Source organism: Pteropus alecto, unplaced genomic scaffold (genome assembly GCF_000325575.1).
Source record: "Pteropus alecto unplaced genomic scaffold, ASM32557v1 scaffold106, whole genome shotgun sequence".
In the NCBI taxonomy this organism is placed as follows: Eukaryota; Metazoa; Chordata; class Mammalia; order Chiroptera; family Pteropodidae; genus Pteropus; species Pteropus alecto.
This window is the reverse complement of record NW_006442103.1, coordinates 12,450,814-12,478,789: the sequence shown is the minus strand read 5'-3', so window position 1 is coordinate 12,478,789 and position 27,976 is coordinate 12,450,814. Positions and strand designations below refer to the sequence as shown.

The 27,976-nt window shown below is 38.2% G+C and overlaps 1 long non-coding RNA gene and 2 pseudogenes across 2 annotated transcripts; 1 reads left to right on the top strand and 2 right to left on the bottom strand.

Moving 5' to 3' along the window:
- Positions 1-28: 28 nt before the first annotated feature.
- Positions 29-27,970, bottom strand: LOC112486139. 2 transcript variants are annotated; one of them, XR_003048641.1, is made up of 2 exons: positions 27,532-27,970; positions 29-807 (listed from the first exon to the last, which is right to left on the bottom strand). It is a non-coding gene; the product is annotated as an uncharacterized LOC112486139 (long non-coding RNA). The 2 variants fall into 2 exon arrangements; XR_003048642.1 differs by lacking the exon at positions 27,532-27,970 and adding an exon at positions 5,772-6,233.
- On the bottom strand, positions 9,642-9,760 carry LOC112469114 (annotated as a pseudogene).
- Positions 11,329-11,445, top strand: LOC112469139 (annotated as a pseudogene).
- Positions 27,971-27,976: the final 6 nt, after the last annotated feature.

Here is a 27,976-nt window from a genome sequence, read left to right as displayed (position 1 = left end):
CATCTAGAATAAACACAATAAAATAATGTTGTCGCTGTTATTCAAGTAATTATTTATTGTGAAAATTAGATTTTACATATAAGAAAATAAAAGACATAACCGTAATCTCATTTTCCAGAGTTAACTATTGTTGATTTTTGATGTTTATGAGGTTACTCAATGTGATCTGAAAAATCCTCACAAGTCCTGATGATAGCTTAGTTGGGACAAATCAGCAGCCACCAAATGTGTGAAGGGCTGTGACATGGGAGAGGTGTAGACATATTTTGTGAGGTTCCAAAAAACAAGAGCAAGAACCAAGGGTTACAAGGAGAGCTGTCCAGCACTGAGATGGGCTGCCCAACACCGTGGGGAGCTCCGTGTTATAACAAACACAGTCTTGGCTGGAGACCGCTTGCGAGAAAAATTATGGAAGAAATATCTGCATCAGATGAGAGGTCAAGCTAAATGACTTCTAAAACTCTATCTAATTCTAACATTTTATGATCAAGAAATACTTGCTGGGTGTATACAGATATTGGATTCATAGTCCTTATAAGGTAATTCGCAGGCTTCTCACTATAATACTGGATGGGAAGGACAGTTCGCAATTCATCCCATGAGTTAATAGGGAATTCCTAGCATAGGTCAGTTAGAGGACCACTCCTTCACACAAAAATACTGAAGACATGCAATTCCACCAATTAATCCCAGTGGATACAGAGAAAGAAATCAGAGAGGGGCGGGTATGGAAACAGTTTACATCTTATCTTCAGGTACTATTTGTCTGCTTTCTTCATAGTCCTGGTCTCTTCCTGGGAAAAATTCCTGATTTGGAAAAAAATTCATAATTACTCAGGGGAAAAGAAAAAGAACAAACAAAAAATACATTAATGTGGTTGGGAAAAAAAATCTAAGAACGTGGTGTTGGTGAGAGAGAAGACTCAAGGTCTGTGTAAGACCCACCCAAGTGCTTTTGATGTTTGACCAATTATTATCTTATTATTCTTCCTGCTGTAGATGCAGCTGCATCTATACGTAACAAGATGTTTAAAAAGATTAAAGAGAAGCCTTAGAAGGGTTCTGACGTGATAAGAGTCCCTAGAATATGTTTTTATGGACATTTAGAATATAAGTTCCTGTACATTCTTAGAATAAACCATCTATTTATTTTTCTTTTTCTTAAAAAAAAAAGTAGAATTTGTATTTCAATGTGACTGCTTCCTGCCTACAAGTGATATAGAGATAAGAGAGCAAAGAGAGGTTGATGGTGGTCCAAATCTCTCTAGTTTTTAATCAACTTTGACTTTTAGGTCCAAAATATTTTACCCTATAATCAGTAAGTCTTTGGAATTTACTTGGATTAAACCTGCTCATCAGAAAATGGATTATGCTATTGTTCAAGCAGCAGAGTCGTGACTCAATGTAAAGATGAAAGTTAAAGAAACATAATTTTTGGTAGAGGAGTTTGTGGAATTGAAGTTGAGATGGGCTAAACTGACGTAGGGTTAGACGAGGGTCCTATTGCTGTCTCAGACATAGGGAATGACTCACTGGCATTCAAAACTGTCTGCCCTGTGGGGTGCTTACCTTATCTTGCATCATAAATTTGCACTGAGTACCCAATAAAAGGGTTTTGAGGTATGTCCTCAGAACGTCTGACATTTGTCGTAAATAAAGCTGCCTGTTCATTTCAATTCCTTCTCCTAGCACCCCACCAATGCCTAGTGTGTGCTTGTGCATGCTTTCTCTATTTATTCTGAAATTTTTTCTCTGAAAGTAAGTTGTAGACATGATGCCCTTTCCCCCTAACTACTTCAGTATGTATTTCCTAAAAACAAGGACATTCTCTTTTGCAACCACAGTACAATTATGAAAATTAAGAAGTCAATAATGATGCAATACCTAATCTACAGACCTCATTCAACTTTTTTTTCAATTTTCCCAATAATGTCCATTATAGAAAAAGAAGGTTCCCGATTTTATCTGGCATTCAGTTGTCTCTATCTTTATTTTAGTCTCCATTACTCTGGAGTAAATTTTCCACACTTCGTCTCTCACGACCTCGACACGTTTGGAGAGTTACAGGCCAGCCGTTTTGGGGAGTGCTCCTCAGCTTGGGTTGTCAAATGCTTCCTCAGAACCAGATTCAGGTTAAGGATTCTTAGCAGGAACACCACAGAACTGATGGTGTGATCTCAGTACGCAGCATTAGATGCTGATTTGCTCTATTGGCATTGAAGTTACCTATAATGACTTGGTTAAGATGGTGTCTGCCAGGTTTCTCCACTTTAAAATGACTATTTTCCCCTTTATTGTTGACAAGTGTCTTGTGGGGAGACACTCTGAGACTATGTAAATATCCTGTTTTTCATCAAACTTGATCTGTTAGTTTTAACATCCATTGATGATTCTCGCCTGAGTCAAATATTACTGTGCTGATTCCCAAATGGTGCTTTTATAATTTTCTCATCCTTTCTATATTTTTTAGTTGACGTTCTACTGTAAGGAAAAATGTTTTCTTCTTCATTCATGTGATGATTTATTTATACCAGTTTGGACTTATAGATTCATATTTTATTCAATGGGTTATCTGTTATTGACATTATTTATTATAATGCTCAAATTTCCCTGATTTGGATAGTGAGAGTCCTTTCAAACTGCCCTTCTGACATGTTCCAAAAATTCTTTGAGCTTCCTAACTTCATGACACAAGATATTCTAGGCTTTTCTTGGGGTTTTCCCAGCATCAGCCCTGAAATCTTCCACTTCTCTAAGAAGCTCTTTAGTGGAGAATGTTATTTAGAAAGATTTGGGTTCTGGGTATGCTGATTCATGCTAGTGTCGTTGCTTATAGGCCCTCTCAGAAGGCAGGAGCTCCCCCACACACACTTATAAAACAATGTGCTCACACTGATATTTCCAATTCCAGCCCAGCACTGCAAGGTTCATTCTGGCCTTTCCCCTTTCCATATTTATAACTCCCTTCTCTGAAGGTGAGAACTGTGTAAAACTACTACACTTCCTCAACCCTATGCACTCTCTTTCCTCTTATTCACTTCAGTGCAATCTCCCATCTTCCTGAAGCCAACTTGTATGTACACACTGGTGCCTGAGTCAAAAGCACCTGAAACACCGAGATCTGTGCTCCATCGCCACGGCGATGTTTTTTGTTGTTGGCTATTTCAGCCTGTTACACTTTAACAGAAATTCCAACTGGCAAAAGCACTCTGCACCCCAACTCTGTCCCACACAGTGACACAGCAACTCTGAAAGGACTGCTTTAAGGTCCTGATGGCTCACAGAGAACATATGGGTTTTACATGTCTTTTGGGTTTTACATGTCCTTTATTTCAGCTCCTTTTGCCTAGAATTCAAACACGAATCCAGTCGGTGCCCAGAATCACTCCCTTCTTCCAATCCTGCCTGGTGGTCCTCTCTTCTTTCCATCAGGATGAGCTTTCTTCACATAAAGGGGACCTTCACATACATAGAACTGGGTCCTCCAAATACCAGAACGTGTAAGCTTAAATTCTCAAAATGCTCCCATCGCATTTATTATTCTCTTACATTATGTGTATCAGTAGTTTAATTCAGAAACTCTCTTGAAAAGAGACAGAGGACTATTCCACAGGCAGCACAGAAATAAAAAGACTCCAATCCTACCCCAAGAATCTCGTCCAAGGAAAAGAGGAGCCTCATGCTTTTCCTGGCAGGTGGAGACTCAAGGAAGCCTGGAGAGCTGTTCCTGAAGATCGCCCTGGGGCTTGATCACAACTGCACTATTGTCTCTTAGAATACCATCCGCAGGGTGTGGATGTTAAGTTGTTTTTCCAACAGTGCTAATAGGCACCTAATCTATCACTCCTGATTTCTCTTATTTCCAACTGCAAGCCTCTGAAGGAGGACTGGCCAGGTTAGCAAACCACTTGGTAGCTATGAGCCTGAAAGGTATTAACTAAATAGTGCATAAAATAAGCCCAAGAGATAATGACCTCGAGTCATGATACCTTTATTGAGCTAACTAGTCACAGACTGGTCACATGTGAACATTTTATTAAGTTGCTATTTAATAACATGCAATTACTTTACTTGAGATAAAAATCTCCTGATTACATGAAAGATGTAAGACAGGTAATTCTGAATTAAAATCTCCTGATTACATGAAAGATGTAAGACAGGTAATTCTGAATTAAAGCCAGAGTATATTAAATCTTCAGCATTATTGATGGGCTCTCTACTGCACTTACTGAACTTGTTTCCTTCACTGGAATGTAGGCTTTGTGAGGACAGGGAGGGGCCTTTGCTTTGTTCACTGCCCAATTCCCAGTAAGAGTATGCCCCACTCGCAGTAGGAGCTCAATAAATTTTCATGGAACAAATACAAGTGTTTGGTGGCATAACAGGAGGAAATTAAAAACTAAATAAAATCCTGAAGGAATCATTGCTCAGCTATCAGTATTCCAAGGAGCGTCAGTGAGAATGCTAAGGAAAACTTGGAAAATGATTAGTATGAATGTGGCCCGAAGCATCAAACCTCCCCTCCATCTTCCATGTTTTAAGGTTGGTGGAGAGGGTAAGTCTTGCTAAGAACTTACCTAGATCCTTAAAGGAACATTTAAAAGCTTCACACGGTTTAGGAGTAGCTAAATGAGTGGACTAGTATAACTAAGATCCAGGGGGAAAAGTTTAAAAGCAGAAGGGGAGAAAAGGAGACATGTTCACATATTACAGGGTACGGCAGTCCCCCCTTATTCATGGAGGATACATTGAAAAACCCCAGTGGATGTCTGAAACCACAGATAATACCAAACTCTATATATGCTTTTGGCTATACATACGCACCTATGACAAAGTTTAAAATACAGATTCAGCACAGTAAAAGATTAACAACAATAATAAAATAGAACAATTATAATAATATACTGTAATAAAAGTTATGTGAGAGTGAGAGTGCTCTCCTTCTCTCTGGTAACTGATCATTTAACCAACATGGCTAAGTGACTAATGGGTGGGGAGCATACACAGCGTGCATGTGCTGGACAAAGTAACGACTCACGTCCTGGTTGGGACAGAGCAGGACGACACCAGAGTCCATCACTCTACTCAGAATGATGCACAACTTAGAACTTATGAATTGTTTACTTCTGGAATTTCCCATTTAATATTTTCAGGCTTTGGTTCACAGCAGGTAACAAACCTCGGAAAGCAAGACCATGGATAAAGGGGAGACAACTATAATTAGGAAAATGTGTATTTTACTCCTTATAGCTTTAAGTACAGGATCTCAAACTCAAATGCTTTGAGTGGGCAGGCCAGTACTATAAATGGGTAAAGCAGTTGGATGTAATATAATAGGTATAACTAGAGACCGAAGGAAAATGGGAAATGCATGCCCCTTCTAAAGACATTAAAAATCCTTTAGACAGCAACAACCACCACAAAACACTCTAATGATTAGACATGTCTGTGGAACAAACTAATTTATAGGCAGTTTGAGAGCTGTAGCTTAGATTTTATGTTGTTTCTGTGTTTTCCTATTTGCCCCTGAAAGTGTGGATGTGTGTGTGCTTGTGTGTCAGTGTGTTCCAACAGTTGCCGGCTGGACAGTCTGAAGAATGAGGGGGCGTATTTGCTACTCACAGTAGTGAGGAGACTTAAACAGACATCATGCCCGGAGGGCCCACGTGCCCACCTGGACTGCTCTGTGGGGCTGGAGCTTCCGTCACAGGCCACGACTGGTCTGTGGGAGCTGCCCGAAGCATCTGGGTTTTCTTGACTAATTAACTCACTTGGAGTGAATGAACTGCTGGAAGCAGCAAGAGACAGTTCTTGAAGTGAGACCAACTCCATGGATAATGACAAGAACTTCCCAAAGGCAGGTGGACAGCTCCGCAGCAGAGGTTAGAAAATGGCGGGGCCCGTAGACCTGAGGGTAGGGTAGAAAGGTTAGAGACTGGGTTGAAGGGGAGATAGTGCATTCAGTTTTGCTGGCCTCCCTTCTATATTCTTTTATGGGTTCACCAGGCTGAAACCATTGTGACATGAGAAACTTTAGACTAGAATATGGACTTCACTCTTGAAGCAGCAGGTCTATTGGCAATGAGTCTCAACTTCTAATTAACGAGATTCAGTGTAAGTGTTGATGGCATTTTCAGGGCTCCTACCTACCAAATGCATGATGGCTGTGCGATTATAGCAAATTTCATGTTCAGTTTAATGGTTTCCCCTCCTACACTGTGATTTCCTCAAGGTATTCCAACTCTTCACTAAGTCCAATGGACATACACCACCTTATGCGGTGGAAGGGTGGGGGTGCAGCGTACAGACAAGTGTGCCCTACTATGCATTTACTTGTATGCTGTGCTCACCACAGGGAACATCCTACAAGAGAACTGTGTCCAGGAGTTCCAGTGTGACTCATGATGGAGCAAACGGCTGGTGAAGAGCATATGATGCAGCAGACACCTGGGAAAAGCATATGATTCCCAACTAGAAGGGGGACAATTCATAAGGGACATAAACCAATACCCCTTCTCCTTTCTCCGCTAACACTAAAGTAAGGAGGTCAGGGACATTCTAGTATTAGTTGCAATAAGCCCTGTTCTTTTGGTGTCCATTAAAATCATATAGACGCTATGACTTGTTATTACATTGGTCTGCTGTCTGAAGAGGGTAGAGGGTAACTACTGGTTCCACAGCCTTCCCTCAGCCCAAGACAGCTTTGGACATCATTAACAGTTTATGAGGCTATAGCTAAAATATTTTACAAACTGAAAAATTTCTGAACTTCATGACCTGTGTGAAGGACTACTGAGATAAAATATGTAAAACTTGGACTTTCCAGATAATTTAGGACATATAGTTACCACAACTGGAACACACAGGCCAACTCATAGACCTTCATAGTCTTAAAACAGGAATTCATTTGGGCCTTTCCTACTTTAGTGGCTCATTAATAAAAGATTAAGTTCATTTTTCTATCTCAGAGTAAAGATTTAAAATATTTAAATCAGGGGACGGGTCAGACTGGCTACCTTTCCTTCTTCAGTTCTGGGTGAGTTTTATAGCAACCTATATAGTAAGATTGAAACAAAGCCATGAGAGTTCCTGCTACTTTTTTTCTTTTTCTTTTTAATCATTAAATGAGTTTTGGCCAAATGACTCAGGAGTTTGACAAGACCAAACCTTCTGAAAATTGTTTCAGCTTTTCATAGACCTAGATAAATGCCCAACTGGAAAGTATCTTCTGATTGACTCTCCTAATATCAAAGATCAACTCATAAAATATTTTTAGAGGTGAACCAAGCTATGTCCAGGTTCTCCTGTGAAGTAGGTTAGTAAAGGGGAACTGAGACCTCCGCTTGAAGAGTGAATGCCATTGTATGTCAATTGTACTTTAATTAAAGAAAGAACTGCTATGACTACTTAGAAAACAATGAAATACTAAAGAAAATATTAAAAGAATTTGGTTTGTACAGGATCTTCAATTTTTCATATTAAAAAAGGAAAGCTAAAAGAAAAGGAGTGAAAGCCATAGTCTACTCACAAATGTTTCTATTGTTTCGGCCTACTGAACTTTTACCCAAAAAGTCTTTCTTTGAACAGTCTAATCAAAAACAAGGTCTGAAAAAAAATTTTTTTTAGATTGTTTACTTACAGCTAAACCTGCAGACAGGAGGCCAACTCCCAGTGGTTTCAAATAGGTTAACTTTGGACTAAAAAGATTTTTTAAAACTCCGCAACTTTCAAATAAACACGTGAAAGATGCCAGTATACTTGACTTCATCTGCTCTTCTAAAGCACTTCCTCTCTCCCAGGGAACACCTCCGGGGTCTACTATGGATTTTAGAGCCTGACTTTAGTGGGTAATCTTTGTCTAGTCCTGAAGTGAGAAGTGCAGCTGATCAAGTAGTGACCCACAGATTTGGGCTGGAATGGTCAGATCTGCAGACAGGAGGAGGAGAGAGAAAGGCAGGAAAGTCACTAGAGCCATATTAAATGTCTCTCCATGTCCCCTTATTCATTTAGAGCCTTCTCCCTGTGATTCTCACATGCGTGTTTACCTGCTGCTTTTTCAGAAAGGATAAACAATTACTGTCTTAAAAGTCTCATTCTTGTGCTTTGAGAATGTCGCTTTCCTGGGCTTCCTGAAGAAAACTAATGAAGTTCAGGTGCAGATTTCGTCCAAGTAGTTCTTCGGTATTTGAGGGACTGTCAGAGAAGAATAAGGACTTTTTTTTGGACAAAATGGGTGGTAGAACAAAAGAAGAGTCTTTGTAAAATTATGTTTGAAAATGATTATTTTAATTTCAAACTGCTGCTAAAACAGGCAGATTAACTGATTCTTCTAATGCCACACTTACAGTCAGGTAATGTTTTCAGGACTTCCAGGTAATTGGAACACAGTTCAAAGTTACCAGATATGAACGAGTAAATAGCCACCATAAAGCACATGCACTTTTCTCCTTTGTTTTAAGTACCCTCACAGTCATTCAATTGTGTATAAAATAATGGGATTAAGTTTACAGACCAGAGATACTGAGAGCAGACAGGGAGTCTGTTCAGATGATCCCGAAGACAATACAACTGGCTAGAGCTGTTTAGCCCAGACAATAACTGTTGCTTTTTAACAACAATGACAAAATACCATTTATCGAGTGCTTATCATGGTCTACTAGGCTCTATTCCATGTAGTTAGTAGGTATAAATATTATCCCCAATTTACAGTTGAGAAAACTAAGATATAGATTAAGTAACCTACATGCCATAATTGACAGAAACAAGGTCAAACCTATCTGTCAAAACTTAAGTCTCAACTGATTTCTTTTACGCTTTTTATTCCAATTCTAATTTTGGGGTGATATATTTTTTTAAAAACAGAAATCTGTAATTCAAACCTGATAAAGAGCATAGGGAACTATGTAATATGTTTTAGGACATTTTAAATCAAATATGCATAAATTTGTTGGTATTTAAAGGGTAAGCTTCAAATATCTACAAACTTCATTTATATGTAAAAGACAATGCCTTTGTTTAGTCACGTGTGGGTTCAATAAAGGTTTGATCGCATATTTTTTGTTTGCCTCAACCATGCCTTACATGACCTACTTTATTTAAAACTCCCTCAGCTCCGGGTGATCGACTTACCACAGTTTGCATGGGACTTTTTCCCAGTTTGGGCACCATAAGTCCAGCACCCCGAAAGACCCCTTAGTCCTGGGAAAACTGGGGTGGTTGGCGCTCTAGATTCACAGCACACATGGATGCCTTAAGGTTGCTTTTGGATGACAGTGATGGTTATCAATAGAATCTGATAGGCTTGAGTCCTCTCTTGGGGACAAAGATAAATCAAGTTGTTCAGTTTCCTGTTTCCATAGGGGGACCTCAAGTGATGAGGTAACTTTTTTCTGAAACCTCATTTCATTTTTAGTTTTCTGTCACTGTTACACAGGTCTTTTGCACTCTGAACTAAAAATCTTTCTCAGTGAAGCTTCCACCCTTTTCTTCTCCCATCCCTTGCTACTACATGGAATGACCTGAATCCTTTTCCCACGCGATTGCAAATTTTTTTATTTTTATTTTTTAAGGCAAGGCAACCCTTGGTTGACCTCACAGATTGCAAGGACCTTGTCAGCTTACAATCTCTTTTTTATTTTTAACGCCTATAGTACCTGGTCTTCCTAGGTGGTCTCCCATCCAAGTACTAACCAGGCCTGACCCTGCTTAGCTTTCGAGATCAGACAGGATCAGGCTTGTTCATGGTGGCATGCCCGTAGACCAATTGTACATTAAATATTTAAAGAAATCAATCATGCCCCCCTCCCCAGTTTTCACCTTCAAACAACATATCTCCTACCTTTTCAACAGTTCTCGTTTTCTTTTACCATTATTACTCTTCCGAATATAGTTTAGTTGCATCATATCCTTCTTAAACTGTAGTTTCTAGAATCCTAATCATTAATGTGTTACCTCCTTTGTTCTAGAATCTATGCTTCCTTTAATTCAGCTTACTATCTGGGTATTTTTCTTGGCAGTCATTAACTCAGAGTAAGATCCTATCTACTAAAACTTCCACGAATTTTACTCATGTGCTTCTGCTAGGCTATACTGCTTAACCTGTATGTGAAGTTAGTCGGTTATTTTTTTATAGCTTGAAATGCAAGATCTTACATTTAATTGTTAATTTTCGACTCCCCATTTTAAAAAAATCACCGTTTCCAGCTTTGATTCACAGGTTTGATGAGCGTACTTTCATGCCAATGATATAATTGTTAAAACGATAAGGACTTTCTTTATGTCCATAGTAATCGACTAATTAGTCTTTAGTTACAGTAATTTAATTCATTCGTAGTTAACCTCATTTACTAATATCAATACATATTTCCTTACTTCGTCCCATAAAGACCAACATGATAGGAAAGTAAAGTCAGAAACAGAAAAAATGCTTTGTGATGAAAAAATATTTGCTACTTCTGTCAAAACCATGGAACTGCTTTCTATGCTACGTTTTTGTAATTCTCCACTTTATTTATTGGGCTTGGTATGAAATACATTTTGGTTATTAAGGAAGATCAAATCTTCTCTTTATGAACAAAGATTTGTCCTTGTTAAGGATATTTTAAAAATATATCACAGATTTCTCAGGTAAGTCCAAAAGAGGAGTTCCAAATAGGCTTGGGAATAAGTATACAGTCTTCTAAATTTATTCCTTCAAAGGGAAAAGAGACATTTTGAAAGTGCAAGTGTTGCCACGTTTGTTAAACTATTAGACACAGTTTAAACCAGCAGTCAAATACGTTAGCTTTGGCCTGGTCCAACACCCAGTTCTACCACTTGCTAGCTGTTTGACTTTGGGCAAACATATCAATGCACAATGCTTGGCATCCAGTGAGAGCTCTAAAAATAAGAGTAACTACTATTTATTAAGCATCATTTTATGTTATGCAGTACATGAAGTGCTTTAACAGGCTGTCATATTTTTTCCTAAGGAAGCTATGAAGTAAACACTTTTGTTATCCCCAAATCACAGATGAGAAAATTGAGGCACAGAAAGATTAGGCAATTTGCTTAAGTTAATAACTGAAGAAAAAATATACATCAGGTCTATCTGACTTCCGACCAGGATCCCAAACACAGTTCTACATTGCCAGTTCCTGAATATACACAGATCATCAGGCCTGATAACTTTACAAGTCCAAGTAGGAAGGAGCCTGACCACTCAGTCAGGGAGGTTCCAGGGATCCCAAAAGGTCCTCCATGGCAGCACAGCCTTACCTTGGTGACTCACCAGGGTCCTCAGCCCTGTCGGCTTGGAAATCCACTCTGTTAACACATAAATTGTGGCTTTACTACAGCCATGCTACCCTGAACAAGCCCGATCCCATCTGATCTCAGAAGCTAGGGGGTCGGGCCTGGTTAGTACTTGGATGGGAGACCACCTAGGAAGACCAGGAGCTGTAGATGTAAAAAATAAAAAATAAGGGATTGTAAGCTGCCAAGGTCCTTGTAATCTGTGAGGTCAACCAAGGGTTGCCTAAAAAAACAAATAAATAAATAAATAAATTGTGGCTTCATCTCCCACAGTGGACTCTGGCTCCCACAGACGGGTATGCAAAACCAGAACACCAGTTTATTCATAATAAAAATTACGAATAGAAATCGAGAGAAGTATGATGGCCAACAGCCAAAATATTCATGTCCTGTGACCAGCACTTGGGAATCAGATGGTAAGAGTAGGTTGCTGCAGGCATGGAATGAGAAACAGGGGAGTCTGTTTTATGTTTGGATGCTTCATAGAGGGAAACTCACCCAACTTCAAAGCAGCAATTTACCTACTTCCAGAGCTGAAAAGGCCAGCGCAACTTCTGATCTAAAAATACTTGGTTAACCACCACCAGAACTGCCTCTTAGGTCCTCTTTTCCCTTCAGCTCTCAGGGCTGACCAGCCTTGACTGACAGCTTAGTTCTCTTTTACTGTGTTTGGAACAACTATACTTTGATCCATTATGCATTGATTTCATTGATTTTAAGTTTTAAATCTAAAAGGGCAACTTTAATTCTAAGTTCTTGATGGGGAGACATCTCACTGAGGCCCCAAAGTACTGACATTGGCAAGAGGTGGGAAGACCTTTTCCTTTCTGAAAGGCTTTGCTGGTTGGCTCTCCAGCCTCTGAAACAGAGACCATAATCAGTTCTCGCCCATGTACCAAAAACTAAAAGGTCACAAACACTGTTTCTGCAGCTCCTGAAGAGACAGACTGCTTGGGGAAGATTTACACAGCTCTGCAGACTCCCTAGCTGTGCCAGCTCTGGGGGAATCGGTGCACATGGCGTGAAGTGTTTGCTTTCTTGGCTCTTTGCTGTAGGTCCCCACAGCTACAGAAACAGCAGCGGTTCCTATTCTCATGCAGAGCTTCCAGAACGTGTGGGAGTCTCCTATTGATAACAGCAGGGAACGCTTGCAACTAGCGAAAAAGAAGGTTGGCAGCCCTATCGGTTAGACGTAAAGGAGGGCAGTCAACCCCAGAACCTTGGGCTCACAGTATCTTCAGAGCTTAAAGTCAAGGAACAGGTGCCTCACTGCCTGCATGTGCTGCCCAACAACTGTGCATAGCAGCCCACAGGGAAAGACTAGTGTGAACAAACTTCTCTCCTCTCCTGCGGGTGAGGGGTTTACACATCTTCACAGGACAAAGAAAAGGAAATGTCCTAAGGGAGCAGAGTTTTTCCAGCTGCCACACTGAAAAGGCACAAGAACTAAAGGCACTACCTTTTGAGGCCTACAATTCCCAGTTCTTTTTGGATAAAGAGAATCTTAGGTAGACCCGGAACTCCTGGTGCACAAACACAGAACACAGGAGAGACCTGATTCTATCCATGGCCTCTCACCTGAGAGATCTCAGAGGACACTGGGAGAGACGGGTAGGACTCATCAGGGAAGTCAAGCTACAGCTATTGATTCTCTTCAATGAAGGCCAACGGGGGTCTAGACTGTCAAGTCCGTACACTAAAATACCATTTCTTACCGTATTCCACCTCTCCCCAACATTCGTGCACTAAAGTAAAGCTCCCACCAAAGCTCGAGGGTTAAGTAAGTAGGAAGACTTGGCCCCTTTAAGACTCCAGATTCTTGCAAGAAGTTTGTTTTCTGAACATTCCCCTCTGTGCACTCCCCGCTTGACTTAATAGGCCCCACCCATGGAGGTAGATTCCAGATCTTACTCTTGTATCTTTGGCTTGGCACGAGCCTCTGACCCCTCCACTGCGGAGACTATAGGCAGGGAGATGGCCAAAATAGGCAGTCAGGGGAGAGCACAGCATTCCTACTACATCTGCTCTGTCTCTCAGCAATCCCCACAGCAGGAACCTCTCAAGTTTATAGGCTCTGGCCAGAGAGTCTCCCCTTTCTCACTCACTGTGAGAGACACGGAGCAAGGCCTGTCCGAGGCTGTCCGCTGAGTGCTGAAAGTCAGTGATACTGCTGTTGAACGTGGGTGTTCGCCAGCGGCTCTGTGCTGGATGCAGCTCCTCAGAGCTGTTCCCTGCTCTGTCTGAGCTAGGGTCTGAGTGACTAAGACCCCAATATGGCTCCTTGCCCTTTCTGTTGTTGTCACTGGCTCTCAGGGGAGTTGCCTTTCATAGTTGCCACAGGTAACTCTTTTTGATTGTTGTTGTTGTTGTTGTTGTTGTTATTTTTAACACTTAGAGAGCTGGCACAGAGTTGAAAGACTTCCACACAGCCAGACTACCATTTTGGTGAGGCTTGCTTGACTGACTGACACAAAAACGTCTGCTGAGCACTGGCATATGCAATGTACCACTGACTGATGTGGAGGGGAACAAAGATGATTAAGAAAACAGATTCTCATCTCCAGGAGGCAACATTCTAATGGTGACAGAGGAGCAAACATAAGTCACTGTAATACAAGGTGGGGACAGGGCAGGCCGGTTACACTCTCCACACCTAGCAAAGTTGAAGGAGAGTATTTTCACCCATCAGGCCGCCAGGCAGATGCCTGTTGATCTCCTGGAGTAGTCTGATTCTGTTTTTGCCTAAGAAGCCAATACCAAGGTTATAAAGCCAACTATAACATGTTAAGCTCCATAAACACTTGACTTTCTTTTAAATGGATCTCCTTTAAGTTAATAAAATGAGTTGACCACCATGTGCTTCCCTTTCATAGCAAGAGAAACAAAAATGGCACTTCCCTTCCCTTTTCCTCAGGCCAACTAACACGAGAATAAACAGGGTTCAGCACCAGGAATAAAGTTGACTCATACTCTTAGGCTTTCTCTCCTTTTAGAACACACTGACTGAAGACTTGGAATAGGATAACATTCATTCTCATAGGGAAACAGATGAAGTTGCCAAGGGAGAGAAGGTAGGGAGGGAATGGGGAAAATGAGGTGAAGGAATAAGAGGCAGTAGCTATTGCACTGCTTTTGACAAAGTCCCTTCATCTCAGAAGAAAAGGCTGTTCTAAAAAGATTATCTTCCAGGAAGAATGATGAGTAGAAGTTATATATATCCTAGGGGATGAAAGTAAGTCTTGTGATGACATGAATAAACATATCTTTGTGGCCTGGTACCAGTCCAAGGTCTGCAGGTCTAGAAAACTTAAACACTGAGTCAAGGGTACAGGCTTAACATAACAGACTTAGTAGTAAAGACAGGAGGAGGGCATTTTGCAAGGCAGGAATTTCACTGGGTGCCACTGAGTAACCTTGGGTCAAGAGGTGAGAATCTAAAACCCAGGAGATGGCCCAAGGTACATGAATGATTGGTGTGGGACAAGGACATCACATCTTTCCCATAAGTGCATTTCAAAATAGTGACATAAAGGAAAACAGGACACAGGAGCTCCTACATCGGCCTTCTAGATAGAAGGAATAAAAAGGTCATCTCATTCCCCAGTGAATTCTTAGAGCCATTTTTTGATTCACTGCCTTTGCTATCCCTTCTACTATATAAAACTGTCTCTTGTCTTTACCTACTATGTAAATATTCATGTTTGTTTTTATATAAACTGTAAACTACATGAGGGCGGTGATCACATCTTTATATAGGCATACCTTGGAGATACTGCAGGTTTGGATCCAGACTATCACAACAAAGCAAACACTGCAATTAAGCATATTTGCTGGTGGAGGGTTTGCCTTCAATTTGTAAAAAACATGGTCTGTGAAGTGCAATAAAGCAAAGCACAATAAAATGAGCTGTGCCTGTACCTTTGACAGCAACTAGCTCAGTGTCTTAAGAAATACTGAGCTAGTTATAGGAGAATGGGAGTTCAAGGGTCAACAGCTGCAAGGGCTGGCAATCCACAGGTCTGGACAAAAATTTCCATGAGTCAAGGCGACATTTGGCAATTACAAGGGCATTCCGGGGAAGTGAAGAGGAGTGTCAGATTTTGCAACAGTTCTGCAAATGAGATAGATTTTTTGGAGTGGCTGGGTTCACAGAAAAACATGTGTTGAATGGCAAAAAGTAATCTGGGTTCTCATCTTTACAGAGACCATGCTAGATATATATATAAGCTCTGCCAGCTTCAAACAGTGACATTAATAAGTTTTCTTAGCATTACATAGTATTGTGCTAGGTATTATACATGCAGAATACTTTTAAAGTAAGATGCTATTACTATCCTTAAGTTTAAAATCTCAATGGGAAGTCAATGTGTATATAAACTAATCAGCAAACAACATGAGTGTTATGCTGAGTTACAAGTTAAATATTACAACATTGCTGTTGGGGAAGATGTCCTAAAGAAGGCAGCCTTGTGATGATTCTTTGGAGTCATTTTTTTGGGTCTCTGCTCCTCTAAAGGAGCAAAGGCCTCTATCCTGTGGACATATGAAATATAATAAAGTTTATTGCTTTAACCACCCCCCTCCACCTAACACCCAACTATTAGTAGTTCAAGATAGCATTTCATATATCTGGTGTAATAACGTGCTTAGCTCTTAACCACATATTTCTCAAGGCTCTGACCTTGAATCGACAGCCCTAATTTGTAGATTAAGCCTCACTCCAATTCAAAGACTCCAATATTTCCTGCTAGAAGAACATGAGGAGACTGGGTCATTAGTTCAAGCTTTGGAGGGTTCCTCCCTTATACTTCTACTCCCCAGAACTAGATTTCTTGCGGGTAACTTCTCTTCCCATGAATACAGTTACAGGCCCCAAAACTATATTCTTGTCACTGGGATCTCCAGTTTCTAAGGTCAAGTTTTGAATGCCAACTTTCTGCATACCTGAATCTATTTAAATTGTCTAATCCCTGTTTAGATCGATACCCTGAATCTCGGATCATTTTGGACTTCTACCAAAAGTAAAAACTTTTGCATGGTCCTCAGAGGCTAGTTTTGGCACCAGAGTTACAGAGATGGCAGTACACTGGTAGCCTAAAAGTCTCTTATTTCAAATGTTTCTGGCTGCATGGCAAGAGCAAGTGAGAGGCTGCAGCTCTGTTACAGGCTCCTAGTCATCAACTTGTGATCCAAACAGTAGCCATAGAAGATTTCTGCTTAAAGAGCGAGGCAATGAAAGGGGTATCTTGTGAAAAAGATTTCATACAATATAAAATGCATTAGGTAGCAAGGTGACCATCAAGACACTGTATGCCTTAGCATATATCAGACAAAATAAGATAATGCATGTGACGTGCCAAGCACAGTTCCTGGCACTCAACAAATGTTCTTTTGTCTTTACTTATAGATTTTACAGTTCACAAAGTACTTTTGTATACATTAAAACCCCCCTAAAACCTTCTGAATTAAATATTTCCCCCGGAGCAGTGACTTGACTCCCAAAGTAGCATACATGAAAAGTTACAAGGCCGAGAGTCAGACACATGTCTTCGGACACAAAGCCAGCTCTCTGTCCCCCAAACCCCAGGCCTTTCTTACTGCTTTGTGAAAGCCTGGATTAGAGTGCTAAGGATAGTATGGAGATCAAAGAATGATCTGTGAGTTCCTGCGTAGTGGACCTTCTGAGGGCCTTATTATTATATATTCATTATTTGTAAAATAAAAAGAAAGAAACAAACAAAGAAAGAAACAAAAGAAACATCAATACTTTATCTATTCTAAGATGTATCTATTTTTGCATTTTTAACATTTCTGATATAGAGGCAATTGATGATGTTCATTGCTTCCACTGCTTAGCAGTCGACACAATTGCTATTGTCTGCTCATCTACAAATTTGGTTGTTGTTCCTGGTGGCATGACTGGACAACTGAAACCTATGGCCATTTCAGTCAAAAAAAAAAAAAAAGAAAAAAGAGCACCATTTATGCAAGAAATATTAATCCTAGTTGATGCCTGAAAACCTTTCACTGACAGCTTCTGGTAAAAAAAAAAAAAAAGAGCACCATTTATGCAAGAAATAGTAATCCTAGTTGGTGCCTGAAAACCTTTCACTGACAGCTTCTGATAAGATCAACAAAGCACCAGCCTCAAAATTTGCAGAATGGATGTCAGAAGCGTGGAAGAAAATCTCAGAAAAAAATGGCAGCAATGTCCTTAAGGAATGGTACATCGCCGGGGCTCTTGACGTCACAGGGGGTGATACTATATTGAAAAATACAGACATTAGTGACTCAGAAAACAGACTCTGAATGTGAAGGCACTTTGAACTACCTTAACCAAATTATTTCCCTTTTCTTAATGCACAAATGTGATACAGGATAAAATTCAATGTTTAAATAAACCTAAATAAGCCCTTTAATAAGGGCTGAATGATAAGAAACCATTGTGCCATAGAGTGACTTGCAGCACTATTTTCTTTCTTAGCGGCACACAAAATAATAGTGTGCTCTACAATTGGTGGTATCTTAGATTCTGTAAGAATGGTCATATTGTATTTATATAAATGGTTCATAGTTTAGATAGTTAACTGATTTTTATCATCATAATAACCTTGTGATATCAGGAGCAAAATATTAGCCCAAATTTTATCTATGTGAAAAACAAGGCAGATTAAATAACCCATTCAAAGAGCCATAGAATCAGGATAAGGACTTTTTTTCTCCTCTAAGATTTGAAGGTTTGTATCAATCTTAGTGCTACCGTTAAAAAGAAAAAGGAGTAGATCTGGTGAGAATGAATATAGTAGCTCAGGATGAATACTAAAAATGTCTCCCTTTCGGCAAGGAGAATTGTCAGGGCTTTAACAGTAATAAATCACTATTACAAACAGCTTAGTACTGTGCCTAGCACATAAAAAGCAGTAAATAAATCATAGGCGTTGTATTACTCAGGGCAGTTAATGCTGGCTGTCCCAGCAAACCCTGAATTCTCAGTGGCTAAAGCAAAAAAAATTTATATCTTACACATGTCATGTATCTAGCACAGGCTGGCAGGCAGTGAAGGTTGTAATGTTCCACTCTACACCTTCACTCAGTAGCCAAGATGACTCAGGGTCTACCATCTTTTCGCTGTACCATGTGGAACATGTAACCTCAGTTTACTGTGAAAGAGGAAAAAAGGGAGGCACATCATCTTATAACTTCTTAATTCTGAAACTGATTCAAGTCACTTCCTTCACTGGTCATTAGCTAGAAGTAATCACATGACCCCAACCTAATTGAAGGGAGGCTGGGAAAAGCAGAAAGACATGAATTATTTGATGAGTACTGTCTATGAACCACAGGAATCTTATAACTATCTCCTTGAGGAGAAGAATCTATTCACTGATAGTGCCATACATCTAGAATTGTGTCTGGCTTATAGTATTCACTAATAATTACTGGATCAGTAAATCAATGAATAAATAGCATCTCAAGCTGGTTTTCCTCATTTCAACTATGAACCTACTTTGAAAATTTTCTAGATAGAGTTACGTACTAAAGCTCAGGTTACTATTTCACAAATACCTAGAGTTTAAGAAGGTATTTTGGTAGTAAGAATTTATTAGAAATTGGCAAACTCATTCTCAAACTTAATTAGATTACATGGACTTTTTTCTTTGGGAGCTTAATGATTTTTTAAATTGCCTAAAATATGAAGAAACAACACTCAACTCTAAAAGCCAGTTTGGCTTCTAGGTTTCATTTAAAAATGGACACGGACAGCAGTCTTCCTGGAAATGACTGCCTAAAGTTTTGAGAACAATTTTCCATGACGGTAAGAACTTAGATTGTGGTGATATAGACAAGCAGTAGTCAGGCATGGGGAACTATATGACAAGTTACTACCTGCATGATATGGACGGCACGGAGAGTTCAACGTTGGGTTTTCACAAAGGACTCTCAAAGTGATTATTATAATAATTACAAAGATGTAATTTATTCATTTATTCAACAAATGTTTATTAAGCACTAAATTGTCTGCAAAGCACAATGCTTGGTGCTGGAGATTCAGGCAAGGGAGATTAATTCCTACTCTAATGGAATTTATAGTCTAATAGAGAGGCTGTGCACTTATTATAAGCATGATATAGGATGCAAAAAGAGAAGTACCAGGTGCTACAGTGATGAACTGGGAGACTTCCTGGTTTTAAGCAGTAAGAAAGTAGAGTCAGGGAAGATCTCAAGAAATTGATCTTTCAACTTAAATCCAAAGGACGAGGAGGATTCGTCAATGTTAAAGTGAGGGGAGAGTATTCCAGATGGAGGGAATAGCTTGTCCTCACAACCCATACCGTACTATGGAGTCACACAAGATTACATGTTTAATTGTATAGCTGGAGTGGCAGAAGACAGTGTGCAAAGAACACTGTTTAACAAGTAGTTTAATTAGGACAACAGGCCATATTCCATACCTTTTAGGGCAGGGCACACAATTAGGGCAGACTCTTTCTTGACCCACACAGTAGCTGAGGCCATCACTCCTATAGCCCATCAGGCACATCAAAGAGCCATGAACTAGACTTATGTAACAGATATAAAGTTACGTACTCTTTCACAGCATGCAGGCTGAGAACTACAGAGCCCTAAATGGCTTTCACGCAGGAAGAGGGTAGGGCACAGTAGCAAAGGAGGAAGTGTCATTGGTGAGAGCCAAGTGCTAAAAGCAGCCGTGTGTGACATTTCCATCAGCAGTCCTCCCTCCCTCATTGTGTATGAGACACACATCAGATGTTCTGGTTTATGATTTCAGCATCAGAGTACATACCCTTTGAGATGTAAGCTCATGTATCTCTTCCTGGCGTAATGCCTGCTCATTAGCTGGACTCTAAAGCTCATCAGAGAGAAAAAAACAAATGCTGAGAATATTGGGACTCCTTTCTCTTACCCTCAAGGAAGTATGGAACCTTGTGGTTGATTGAGTCTTAGGCCCAGATAGTGTAGTCTCTGTACTTGCTAGAAAGTGACAAAACACAGGCTACCAAATTTTCCAGATGCCAGAACCATGTCAAAACATAAAGTCACAGACAGCTGCTGTCTGCCCCCATTTATATCAGCCCAGAGGACAATTTATTCTTCTTTCTTTTTAAAACTCAGTAGAGGCTAACTCATGGAGGTCCCAGGTAAACTCCACTTTATCTGTTAGGTAGACCAGATCTAGGGAGGGCCAAATCTTTGCCTTTTCATATTGTGTTTACCTCTCCAGGTAAATTAAGGTAGAAAAATCTGTTACTTACAAGGGAGATAACAAAGGAAAGCCATCACAGACTTTTGCTTCTTTGATTCAAGAGCACAGATCCTGATTTGACTGAGATGTCAGCAAATGAAAAACACATTTGCATATCAACTAATAAGCTCCAAAGAAAATGTTCCTGATACTCCGATCATTTAAAAGTCTATTACTTTAGAGATTTCTATTAAGTATTGGTGCTGAAATCTGTTACTTGCTTCCAAATATGCTGCTGGGTCATATAATCTCTCAGATTACTTCCCCAAATCATCTCATATAACTATAAAAACCATTATAAAATAAATGTCAAAGGGTCTTCTTTTTAAAGAAATTATAATAATGATGGCAAAAATCTGTGCTTATCTAAATGACAGCAGTCTCAGAACACCAAAGCTACTTGCTTTATCATTGGGTGGCTACATTTAAATGTTTATCAGAAATCTTTTCATAAACCAAGTATGAGACCCAATTTTGGGTGATTTGAATGATAAGTTGGCTTTAGAAAGAGATTGCTCAAGTTGGTAGTGGTTATTTCAGGGCTTCTTAGTCCACATTATTTCTCAACTTGTACAAATTTATGGCTGTTATGTTTAGAGCAAAGTAAACCCTGGAAAATTCACTCATTTAGTCTATAATATTCAAAGAAAGTCTGCTTTATTCACTGTACTAATGAATTAAGACATGATTCCTGCCTTATAATATATAATTTAATAAGGACTATTATACTGTGAGCTCCAAGGTCAGGGTTTGGGTCTGTTTTAATTATTATTTTATACCCAGGGATAATACTGTGTCTCATGGTGGGAGCTCAATAAATATTAGTTGAATGTATAAATGTATGAACCAACATGTACATGATACTACTTTTCTAATACAAGTGTGTATTACATTCTTTGACGACCATTTTTCATTTGTTGATTAAAATTTCATCAAACATTTCAACATTAGACACCAATAACTCAGATTTTAGCAGAGCCCACGGGAACAGCTGATTTTAATTTTTTTCTTATAATCTCTGGCCTTGACGAAGGCTTAATAGAACTGATCGAGGAAAAATGGAGGATGTAAGAAAAAAAAATTAAATCATGAAGTTTTACTTAGAGGTTTTATTTCAAATGGGCTATTTTTTTTTTTTTTGGCAAATGCTAACTCAAAAACAGAAAGAAAAGCTTTACTTTTTAATGTTACTATGTTATTTAAGATATGGTTTTTCTCTTTATCCTAAAATTTTTCCATCTCTTTTTTCAGACTTAAAAGAACACAGTTGCCAACTACTTCATTATACAAAAGTAGAAGGGAAGAAAGATGAGATAAAAATTCTAGAAATTAGAAAATCCAATTCTTGTTTGGATTCTAAACAGTAGACAAAAATGCATAGCCTTGGATAAGTTTGGACTTTTTTCAACCGCAAAAGAAAAAGAATTGAATTGAATTATTTCTAACCCATCCTCCTGTTTTGGATATCCTAGGATTTCATCTGACAGGTAAACTCTCCCCTTTGTCATTGTTGTTGTTTTATATGGAATAATCAATCTTCTCCAGTTTTAATTACCTACCATAGATGTTTAAAATAAAATCTCTATATATGGAATGCCTATCTTATTTTTTTTTTTTTTAGGTAGCCATGGTACCACTGAAAAACTATATTTAAAAAATCCAAATAATGATATATAAGAAGAAAACAAATACTACCCTATAATCCCACCACAGAGGAATAAACATTCTTAACAACTTGAGTTATAATCGTCTAATATTATTTTTGTGCCCATTCTTTTATGCATATTTATTTAAAAAATAAAATTGTGATCACTTTGTACTCAGTGTTTTGACACCCATATTCTTTAATACATCAAAACATTTCTCTATATTTTTCTAAAGAACGACCATTTTTCATGGCTGCATTTATACTCTATCATTTAGAAACACCACAAAAAAATTCACCTATTCCTATTAGACATTTAGGTTATTTATAGTCTTTATTATAAATAACACTGCACTGAACAAACTTGTACAAGATTAGCTGATTATTTCCTTAAGATAATTCTCATAACTAGAATTACTCCTACTAGCAATGCATGAGAGTGCTGGTTTCCAGACACTCTTGAGGGTTATCTAACTGGTTTTATAAAGAAAATACACCACTTGAAAAACTTTTGAGGTTCTGGGCTCTGTAATTTAGAAAAACTCTTGTTGATATACATGTTTGATTATTATTGAACCTTTTCCTGTATTTTGCTTTGGTCATTTGCACTTCTTTTTTGGTTAAATATCTATTCTATTTTTTTGCCCATTTTTCTACTTGTTCACCACTTATCTTTTTGAGATATCTCAAATGCCTCATTTAATGAGAGTAGACTTTACAAGGTACTCTGCAGGTTTAGGGAGATTCAGCTGCTTTTGAAGATCAAAATCACCATACCATAATTATGGTCCCAGACCAAAGCTTCAATTAGTGTTCTTTCTTTTACAGTTTTCCTTTGGTCTATCCAGGAATCATTTTAGGATTCTGTTCTGCTCTTTAAATACTAAACCTGCCAGTAAAACATTTTAGGGCTCTATTCTGGAGCCCTCTTCTCATCAATATTTTCATAATGAAATATTTTAAATAAAGTACTAAGACATTATTAACTATGCATTGAAAAACTAATAAATCTTAAACATTGGTAAGTCAATACTGGATAAACTAGAAGAATGTGAGCACATTGCAAGTACTTGATTTTTACATGTACAACCTACTAGAGTATACATATCAAAATTATGGCAGCAGAACAAAGGATTTACATTTAGATCTGTCCCTACAATTTAATTTATCAGAGTCTGTGGGTGAACTAGCTAGGTGAATAAAAAGGTAAATACCAACACCTTGCAAGTGTCTACCTTCATTATAACTTTTTAAAAAACAAAAAGCTTTCATCCTGACAAATGTGGGGCTCTTTAGAGCCTTCAGAAGAAATACTAAGCTAGAAACAATGAAAGCCAACAGAGCCCCCTCACTGGACTCTGGACTTACTGGCTGAGCAGGTTATTGTTGATAGTTGATCATTCAAAAGAACAGCTTGTAACAAACATGTTGGCCATATATGAAATAACAAAGCCCACCTTCACAAAACTTATTTCCCCTTTACTTTTATCTGAGCTTATACCTATTTTTTTCCTGAACATGTCTTATTATTATTCTCTTTTAATCTCTTCTCTGATTTGTGGGTTTTTTTGGTTGTTTCATATGTATATCTATTTTTAGAATCTGTTTTTTAGAAAAGGTAAGAGTTTGCGATAACTTTTAGATTCTGTAACAAACACTGTCCTTACTGACTTTCCAAAATCACTTTAGGGTCTTTTCTGGGGCATTTTTTGTTTTAAACTAACATTTTAATATTGAAATGTGTTGGTTATGATGTTGAAATTAATCTAATGTACCAAAAAAGTAAAAATCTTAACCATTAGAACCTGTTAAGTGAAAAAAGAGGTGCAGAGTACTATATTCAGTATACTACCATTATATATAAAGAAGAATGTATCTAGAAGGACATAAAATTAACATACCCAAATGATACTGGTAAAATTAGATGATTCTAGGGAGTTAAGGTGAATGGCTGGGAACTAGGGTGCAAGATTTCCTTTATATTGTCTATTCCTTTGTACCATTAAATTTTTGCTCTGTGTATAGGAATTAACAATTTAAAAACAATTACAAAAATCTTACTACGTACAGTAGGTATTCAATAAACATCGAATGAATGAATGAATGAACAGATGAACGAATTAAGTAAAATAAATGAATGTCTTAAACCTACACTTAGATTACTAAAACTTTGTGGAATCCATAACATATAGCAGTGGCACTGTTAAAATGAATGTGCCAAACTGAAGCAAATTTTCTGTAAATGCCTTCAGAAACGACAGAAGTAAGATATAGGGAAGAAAAGAGCTTTGGTTGAACAAATAATTTTTTTTTTTTTTTTTTTTGGAAAAAGTATTCTTTATTTTTAAAAAGTGTTTGTTTTGAAGCAATCCCATGAGTAGATAGGATGTTTCTGTAAAAAAGTTTTGTCTTCCACTTTAGGGGAAAATTCAGTAACTAACATGAACTCTGGAGCAGGTATTATAATTTCAAAAAATTTGAAAAAAATAATTCTGTTAATCTACTGTTGCTTGCTTGTATTATTATCCAGATTATTATTGGTTCTAGGCTACTGCTTTAAAAATTCCTATATAAACAAAGCCAGATTATCCTCCATCCCCTAAATCTGTGGAAGAATTACTAGTCACTGGCAAAAGCAACGCTTGTGGCCTAGAAGAAAATGCATTAACTCTATTATTAAAAAGGCAGGTCTCTATCCCCCCAAAATAAAAAAACGAAAAAATAAATAAAAAAGTCAGGTCCCAAACTTGTCTTATGGCAGTTTTGTCAACCTTTCTCTCACTGCTAAATAGTGAAATTTTATAATTGCATGAGACTACATGGCTTTTTAAGAACAAAAATAAGGTCTGAATTGGGGGAAAAAACTATTGTTACTTCATTAGATTTCTATTACTTTTTAAATTATAAGGGATAAGAAAGTTTCATATGTATACACACACATACAATTTGCTGAGGAAGCTGGTCCTGACTCATATTTTTCTGAAAAATTATGAAAAGTAGAGCAAGCAGACTTCAAATTAACATTTTTATTACATCTCTTACTTTCGTGAAGCTAATCAAGGCTTTATACCAAGTGCAAAGTTACTTTAGGCTTTGTTTATTGTTTTATGTCCTAAGAGTCCTAAGATAAGCAAAGCAGGTACCTGTTATATATTCTGGTCAAGCCTTGGAGACAAACATGGATCTAAACAGTGACAGTTTCTTGGAATCAAAATACTGAAGGGAAGACATTGGAATTCTAGTTATTCTTTTTGGGGAAGCGACGGCTGAACTGTGGAATGTACTGCAGCACAGATGCTTAAAAGAGTTTGGCCAGAAAAGTAAATACAACCAGATAAAAATGCTTTTACATTGAGCAACTCTACGTAAAATGCTTACGACAGTGCCTGGCACAGAGGCCATGCTGTATAAATGTTAGCTGCTATTTTTCATCATCGTCATTATTCTACTGACACTCACTACTTTTTTTTTAGACCTGTATGTAGGTTTACACAAACCAATGGGTATGATACCACGAGAAAAAATAGTCCCTGTATGTAAGAAGTTTATAGTAATACATTTTGAAGAAGAGATAGAAAGTAAAATTGTAAAGAAAAAAACATTTAGTTTCTTTGAGCCAATCAATGTCCATTGCTAGTTTTGCTGGAGGAGTCCCGTATCAAAGATTGAAAAAAGTTCAAAGCCTATTCTTTCCCAAATGAGTTAAAAACATAGATCACTAATATTTAAAATAAACAGAAAGAAATTGCACAGTAATAATTTATCACCACCTTTCAACAATTCTGGTGTCATAAAACTTAACTGAGCCCAACTCTAAATATATTTTGAATACAAGAATCAAAATTCCCAGGGAAATCCGTCACTTGAGTGAGGATATATAAAGTAATTTTTTTCCCCTGAGAAGGGTAGACTGCCAAGAGGAAGAGGCCAGGAGGAAGACCGCCTAGAGACCTGGATACAGGTGAGTGTCTTTTGCCTTCAACTATGTGTGCCTCCATTTTCAAAAACCTTTATTTCTGGATACCTTCCAGTGTAAAAAACAAAGGGAGGAGTGTTAGAGGGAACTGTACTATAGTCATACTACATAACTGAGGCAGAAAATGTTCCTCAGAGTTAAAATGATCCTGTACTCTCTTTATAAAGGAGTGAACAAAAATCTTTTTGAAAACAAAGTCCCAATTTTTAGTAGAAATTGTCCTACAAAAGTTAACTTTACAAGTTGACTGGAAGTCATATCAAACACTAACACCTAATTTAAACTTCCTTCCAATATTTTGATAGAAAGAAAATCCTTGGGGCATTAGGCCTTTCTTAAATCCCTCTAAATATATCCTTTCCCTCCCTGCCCCCAGCTTTCTCACCTCAGATGAAAACAAAAAAGACATTTAACTTGCTTTGCTAACCTGAGGGAAACTTTTCTGTACAGAAAATGTATAAATTAGATCACAAAACATTTATATGGTTATTCAATACTCTTAAGATGATTTCTGAATACTATGGCTTTTGTATTCTTAATAGACAACCAACACATTAAGAGTTTGGAAAGCTTGAATTTTAAAGTACAAAGACTGCATACATTTTTTCTTGAGGTCTTTAATACTTAAAGAGATCCACTATTAGCCATTCCCATGGATTGGTAATGTTTATAAATATGTAATATTAAAGGGAGAGGGAGAAAGACAGAGAGGAGCTAGAGAAAAATCCAGAGATAGTTATCTAGGTCTTCCAACAGGGCGGGTAGGGCAAAATATGGAATTTAACTATCAAGCCAATGCTTTTTCCAAAATAATCATGTACCCCAGGGAAGGAAAAAGAAAATGAAATGTATTATATTTAATTTGGATTTGGAGGTGGCCTTCCTAACTTACTAAAGTGTAAACAATAATTATGTAGGAAGAAACTTATTGGTAAATACAGTAATTATGAAACCTTATTAATTCACATTACTTAATGGGGAAGCTAAACTGGATTATGAAGAGGTTTGAATTATATAACAGAACTACTAAACTGCTCCCTTGTTAGTCTATCTGCTTCTCTTTCATTATCGTGTATACAGCTCACCAGGTAGAAGAGTGCTTTCTATAAAGAAATAGCCCATACAGGTGCTAAAGGCTGAGGTGGAACTATGAAACAGCCCTCTTATCAATCTCCTCATCCCCACCCTTCCCTTTCACCTCAGGATTTGGAACAAAATAAATGAATGAAAAAAGCTTAACATTTAGGAGTGCGGGCTATGAGTTAAGTAGACCTAGGTTTAAATCTCAGCCTTATAGTACTTGTAAGCTAAAATTTACTATTGATTAAGCATAAGAATATCTTAGTGACATACCTATAAGTCCGGGGAGATGGGATGGCATTTCCCCAGGTTCTTAGTGGAGGCCTTTGTTTAGGAGCATGGTTGAGGTGACGAGGACTCCTGGACTCCCGAAGTCCATACCTCTCTGGTTCCACTGGATTTGTAAGTGGGCTAGGTGGTCAACATAGCCTGAATTACGTACTCCCACATTATGGCTGAAGCATATCTGGGCTGTGTTTTATGCATGATGTGGTCTTACCTGGGTTGGTCAAAGAAATGACTACTGAACCAGAGAGGATACACATGATGGAGTTAGAAGGCTCCCAAATTAACTTATCTTTTCAGTGGAAACAGGAGCGAAGACTCGTTTAGTTTGTCTTGGCCCGATGGAACATGAGACAAAGGCCATACCTGGTCTTTTACTCTGCTATCTGTTGCCCGTTTGCAATTTATGGCTTCGTGCCTCTTGCTGACCTCT